The following is a 6,914-nucleotide window of genomic DNA, read 5'->3' as shown; positions in this document are numbered from 1 at the left end:
GTGTGTGTGTGTGTGTGTGTGTGTGTGTGTAGAGGCTGATGCCCTGAGGACAGGATCTGTGGATCCATTTCCTATCACAGCCCTGTTTACTGGGAGATGTAATCGTATTCCAGCAAGGCTTCCTTCCTCTAATACCCCCTTCCAAATCTCCTTCTCCTGTAACTCCACACACACAGACACACACACACAAACACACAGACAAGCATCCTTCACCTCTGTCGGAGAGGATTGAATAGACTGAGAGGGAGGGTGGAAGAACTGCATTCCGCCACGTAACTGACATCACATCGCACGTATTTTACTCACAACACACACTTAGCAAAGTTCCCTCGTCATGGAGCACAGACTGACAAGAATTATAATTAAACAGGGAGGTGGCAGAAAGCTGGAGAAACGAGGACAGAGTAGACTGACAACAGAAAGAGAGCGAAAGAGATGGAGGCGACGCTATCACTTCTAACAGCAGAGAAAGGAAAGCATGAAATGCTTTCAAGTGGAAGAGTTCAGTCCTATTCCCAGTTTGCTATAATGTGTTGATCAAAGCTGCACAAGGACAAGTTATCTTATTGAGAAAATACACCGAGGAGCACACAACGCCATGCAGTCGGAGAGAAATTACATTGTGGCAATGGCCACTTGATTTCCAGCAAAAAGTGATGAATAAAAACGTAGAATAGAAATCCATAGTGTCCAGGTTCAGGGGCCTTGCACCCTTCTTAAAAAGCTTGACCTAACCAATCACCACATCTTTAGCCTCTAATACTCTTATGATAACTTTCGGTATGAAGCACAACACTTGAGACAGTAAACCTACATAGAGTTGCAGGATTTGTCAGTATTAACAGGATAGAAGAATAATACATCGCACATCTATTTCACAAGACAGCTGTGTAGGAGTGGAAGTTAGAAGATGCCCCTCCACCAATCTGCAAATCATTTTTTTGTAGTGTTTTGTTTGCTAGACCTATCTTAGATAAGGTTTAGCACCGAAACCTCGCAAATACACATATGTTTGCAGGACAGACAGTGTGTGGGAGTTTGTTTGCAAATTTGGTATGAAAAGGAGCATACCGTTGTTGTTTTTTGTTAATTTAAGCTAATTGCACGGTTTGTTTTGTCATGGAACTGCTGTCGATTCCAAATTTAAGATTTGCAAGTTTTTGTTGCAAGCAGCGCTTCAAAGTGTGGCTCGAAAAGCACAGTAAAACTGTTAATCCCCATTCAATAAAAATAAAATGTTCCTCTTATCTGTGAAATAAGCATGTGACCCGTTTCAACTCCACCCCTAAAAGAATCGGGATTAAGAAACAATAAAAATCGGAAATTAGTATCGGAATTGGAATCAGAATTGTTAGCACGAGGATCATTTTGCCGCTGTTCTGGGGCTTTTTATTGTATCACACAATGTTCGCCATCTTAGAGGAAGGCTCTACTAAATGGACCGTGTGCCGACTTTGTTTTGTCACCAGCCGATTCCACAGTCAAGAATGGACTTTCAATCTCAAATTTCAAGCCGACATGGACAGGAATTCTTGCCAGTGCCCAGAAAAATTGAAAATTGACCATCAATAATCCAAACTGGGCAATCTATGTCTGCAGAGGAAGTTTGTGTGATCCAGTTGAAAGCTCCAGATCAGCCCCTGAATGGAACATGCTTTGTTTGGTCAACATAATGTAGAGTATTGAATTGTTTTTTGAAAATAACTGAGCAGTCTTTTGAAATTTGAAGCCTTAAAATACTACAGCATGGTTTGCAAAATGGTGAGAAGTAATGGTCCAAAATTACTGCCAAGAGAAGAGAAAAGAGAAGAGAACTGATTGTTTTTGCTTTAAAGTGAATATTTTCCTTCCAGTCTGGTGGTATATGAAATCTCTGTCATGCCGATAAAGCAGCCAGCAAAACAAATTGAATGGTGGGTAATAAAGAGGAAGAATTCGTGGTAACAACCACACTAAGTAGCATCTTGGGAGTAAACATCTCCGGCTTGATGACCATTTTGCTACTGCAGTGGCACTACAGTGTTCATAAAGTCTCCTGTGTTAATGTCACGCTAGAGGCGGCCTCCACTAATGCATTTCCTTTCTGCGGGACACCTCAGATGCGGATCTGACACAGTGGCATCAATGAAACGGCATGTCATTAAAATCGATACCAATCTTAATCCTTAATCTTCATTCAAGTTCAAATTCACAGCGCGCTCAGGGTGACAATTCCTTGATGTGGAGGCAGGAATCAACCTGCCCAGCCCGTGTAACAACAACAAACTGAAACAGTCCTCTTCCTTCGGGTGCTTTCCAAATAAACAAATCTTTTCTAGTAATAAGCCTCGAGTCATTCTGTGGGCAGAGAGGCTCTAACTATCTGGAGCCTGTGTGAAGTAAGAGGACACATTTCACACCAGGAGATGTGTCATCATCACTTCAGGGCTAAAGGGTTTAATGGCTGGAACACACAAGAACAAATGCTGCCTTCAAGTGCTGTCAGAAATGGGGTATTATCAACTGAGCAAACACAAACAAAGCAAAGTAATAATACACAGGATTGAGCAACTCTGAAATTTCCGTGACACTCCAGATCTTAAGTGCCTCTTACACAACGAACGTGCTGCTTCGGTTCCATTAGACAACTAGAAAAACCAAAAACAAGTCATAGTTTTATTACTGCACCAGTTTTATTATTTTCAGGTACTAGAAAATAGAAAATGTACAGTATGTTTTCAATTCAGCTGTGACATCCAAACTGAACACTGATCAAAAGCGCTTTCAAGCAACAAAACGCCCTAAGCAAAATTGTTGTCATTTTGGGACATTTTTCCAAATAAAGAGACAAGAATGCAGATACCACTATCGTACCACTATCATCTGCATTAAATATACAGCTATGGCCGGGCAGTCGGTTAGCATAACTTAGCACAGAGAGTGGAAACAGGGGGAAACAGCCAGCATAGCTCTGTTCAACGTTAACATAATCTGCCATAGCATCAACTCATAGTTCACTAATCAACAAGTCATCTGTTTAAACTAATCCACTGTTCTGTTTCCACTTTTTTCATTAAGCTATGCTAGCTGGCCGCTAGCCAGAGCCTTATATATAAACAGACAGATATGAGTGTGATATTGATCTTCTTATAAAACTCTCCATCAGTGCATTCCATAAAGGGTAAACACATCAACATACTGTAGTCCTTTGGTAGCTGTGCAAGAGAATTCTCAATCATTCCCAATCAGCAGATCACATAGAGATAACATAGGCACCGGCTAATTATTGCTAACTAAAATGCTAGTTAACATTAGTAATTAAACCTCAGGGCTGCCAACTCTCACGCATTGGCCGTGAGACACACTCATTTCTGGTTTTCACACGCCACACGCCCCACCCCCGATTTCTCACGCTGAAGTGTCAACCGGTCGGTCAAATTTCTGATAGATGAGTTTATCTATAGATTATCTGTTTAGCCACTAGTTGTGCTTTCAGAGACTGTGAGGGGTTCAAGAGCGCTCCCTGTCTGTGAAAGTTTCGAATTGTCGCAAACTGAATTTTTTTTACGATCCATCCCATTTCCCCGCTTTAGGGAGCTCTGAGTATCACAAACCCGTCCGTCGCTTCGTGTCCACTCTCTCTGTAACAAGAGGTGAGCAGCGCGGCTGTTAGCGTAGCAACTTCAGTTCATGTTAGTGGACCTGCTCTGCTGTGGACAGTGACGCGTTGCATCCGTGTAGTCCTCCGATAATGCCAGCGTACAGCCTCCTCTAAACTTTCAGAGACCAAGACCCGAATGGGCGTCTGTGTCTGTCAGACGGTCTGAATGAGATCCCCAATATCAGCGGAGCATGACATGCACAGCGACTATATTACAACTCTCCAAATCTCGGCCAACAGAGATGGGAGGAGTTTATTTTGAATGTGCACAAAGTTGTAAACATGGGCAGAAATCTGGTGAAACACATCTGAGCTTACTATATATACTATACTATATATACTATATATATATACTACATTATATACACTATACTATATATACTATACTGCAACATTGGGCCACTATTGTGCTTCTCTAACCTCGGTGCATCTCTAAATGTAACTGTAAATAATTAATTTGATGTTTTATGAAATGAACAAATAGTCTTTTTTTCCCAAAAGTAATCCAGTAAGTGGGGCCCAGAGGTGAGGGCCAAACATTACTGAACCTTGGCACAAAGGTTAAAGGATTAGAACTTATGTAGATCGTGGTTCTTATTCTTTAGAATTTCAGTGGTCTTAGTTATCCCTCACATTAATTTAACTTTGGGCCCTTGTCCCAAAACCAGGGACCCCTGGACCTGTTCCCCACAGACCCAAATCTTCTCAGCTGTTGATAGATTTGCTACTGTCTCTTCATGTGTTCATTATGTTTGGCACGTTGTCTGGGTCAGTTCTTATATCATAGAAGTTAATAATGTATATAATGTAAATGCTGAATGCCCTAAACCTGTTGATACTACAACAATGCAAAGGTTCTTAACCCTACAGTTTGCACATATCATGTAAGACTTGATTTCTCATTCTATTTTTTGCAAAAAAACTCTCCGAAAGTGCCCTTTAATGGTTTATTTTTCAATTTTTTTTCCTGGGGGGGCATACCCCAGACCCCCCTAGAGAACCCCCCCCCCACATATTACATCACAATTTAAACCCTGAAGGATAAAGACCCAAAAAATTGCTTTGTACGTGGCAAAATATGGGTTGCCCCCCCAAATCTCACTCCAAGGTTTTGGGAAAAGTTGGCAGCCCTGAAACCTAAACAGCTAATTTAAATCAAAACTGTCTGCAAGCTTATCCTGTACTCTACAGTAATTTGTCTACTATGCGACAGTGAGTTGCGTGGTTATGACACAATCGTTATCCTATTTTTACAAAAACGTCTGCTACGGAGCCAGAACTTGAGATGCAAGGTAATGGAGCCTTTAATACACTGTTGTGTTTCTTTAGAAATAAACAATGGACAAATAGAGTCTTTAAACTCTTCAGATGTAAAGTTCTTCGCTGTCAAAATGAAAGGCAGTCAAAAAAAACACACAAATAATAACAGAAAATGTTCTGTATTTTTAGTGTAGCTACAGACAACATTACAGAACAAATCCGGGTTATGAACTCCCAGAACTTTTTGTGTTATTTCTTAGAGTGTATGCTTAAGTTAAGCAGTTTTTTAAGTGAATGGATGGAAACCAGGTTGTAGCTGGAAACCTGCACGCTGAGACGACTATTAAGCCAAATTGCAGGCCTAGCAGCTGGGAGCCCTGTGGCTAAGCTAACAATGCTAGAGAGGCCAGCAGATGGAGGCCAGATGAGGCTTTGAAGAGGTGATAATTATCCTGCACCACACCTAGAAACACCGTGTGCCCAGCACACCGCCCGATGACATCAATCTTCCTCTGACAGGGGGATGAAGGAAGAGTGTGAGTGCACGTGCCGGAATAGGTGAAGGACAGGGGAGAAGATTGGAGCAAAGCGCCCAGGCCTGCGCACGCTGCCCTCAATTGCTCTTTAAAACCTCCTACTTGTGAGCGCAGAAGTCGTAAAGTACGACTTGCATCACATTTCAAGGCTTCTTTGGGAGAATAATAACAACATGGACTGTGTGAAGATAGTCATTTAAGGGTGTCTGTTGTCTAATTTTTGGAAAAAGGAGAAAATACACCTATAACTTGCATTTCAAGTGATTTATGTCATTTGTTGGAAATTTATGATGTAGAAAAACTGAGAATTTTAAATATAATGATTTACATTTTCTAATATTGTGTCAGGTACTCATTAATAATTAGAAAACGTCATGTCTAAAATGGGATATTTAAAGCTATAGCGCGTAGTTTCTGCTGCTCCCATGAGGAATTCTAAGTAAAACTGTAGGTGCGTCCACGCCGTATGGCAAGTCTTGATTTTGTTTAGATATACCCAGCGTTGTAATGTAACAAAGACTACTTACTACTTACTGTTGCTGTACTTGTTATTTATGTCTTCGGAAACTTATACTTTTACTCCACTTCATTTTCTTAATAATCCTCTTAGTTACTACAAAATAAAATCACAAAAAATTTGTTACACTGGAAAAAAAAAAGGGTTGGCGAATCATTGCTCCTAGATTGCAAGTTAATGCAAGCTCCATTCCAATTGGTGGTTTGTTGCCAAGCAAAAAAAAAAAACATAGGCCAAAACTAAAGAAGAAGAGGAAGCACCTGGAGCCGCCTGCCACCAACATAACAGACGAGGATCACCCCGGCAACAGTGGTGATGAAGATGACGTCACACACCTTTAGCCATAATCAAGTGTTTTATTTATTTTTTTACATTTACTTTTAATACTCAAGTACATTTAATATTAAAAAAAATACTTTTGATGCTTTAGTATCGTAAATATCACATACTTTAAGACCTGTACTCAAGAAATATTCTAAAAAGTGACTTTTGTCAAAGTTATTTTCTTCTCCTTTTACTCCAGTTTTGCTTTTAAGTACTTCACACAAAGCTGGATATACTAAAATGTAATTCCAGTGGCTTGAGAAGGTTTACACACCCATGCTAAAGTGGATTAAAAAGAGGAATAAAAAAACATCTTTGGAAATTATACCTTAGTTAAAAAAAAATTACGAAACTCCAACCTTTTAAGGACACCGATTTTCTTTGTGAATGAATAATGTATTGTAAATGAATAAATGTTCTTCCTTTCAATACAGGGGGCATAAGTGTACACCCCCCTATGTTAAATTCCCATAGAGGCACATTTTTATTTTTAAAAGCCAGTTGTTTCATGGATCAGGATACTGTGCATCCTGACAAAGTTCCCATGGCCTTTGGAATTAAACTAACCCCATATAATCAGATACTCTTCACTATACATAGAGATGGGCATGGTTTGATTTCAGTTAGCTTAATAGCT

General features: G+C 40.1%; 1 protein-coding gene and 1 long non-coding RNA gene across 2 annotated transcripts in view; both read right to left on the bottom strand.

The window, feature by feature from the left end:
* The window catches only part of usp6nl (USP6 N-terminal like), a 107,803-nt gene that overhangs the window by 78,062 nt on the left and 22,827 nt on the right, over nucleotides 1-6,914 (bottom strand). The window lies entirely within an intron of this gene.
* LOC116673126 (uncharacterized) overlaps nucleotides 1-6,914 on the bottom strand; it is a 17,621-nt gene that overhangs the window by 2,187 nt on the left and 8,520 nt on the right. The window contains exon 2 of the long non-coding RNA XR_004327758.1: nucleotides 294-301. This is a non-coding gene — a long non-coding RNA (uncharacterized LOC116673126). The remainder of the gene's footprint in view (nucleotides 1-293; nucleotides 302-6,914) is intronic.

The sequence above is a fragment of the Etheostoma spectabile genome, chromosome 23, assembly GCF_008692095.1.
Source record: "Etheostoma spectabile isolate EspeVRDwgs_2016 chromosome 23, UIUC_Espe_1.0, whole genome shotgun sequence".
Taxonomy (NCBI): domain Eukaryota; kingdom Metazoa; phylum Chordata; class Actinopteri; order Perciformes; family Percidae; genus Etheostoma; species Etheostoma spectabile.
Note: the sequence above shows the minus strand (reverse complement) of the source record. Positions and strands in the feature narration are given on the sequence as shown.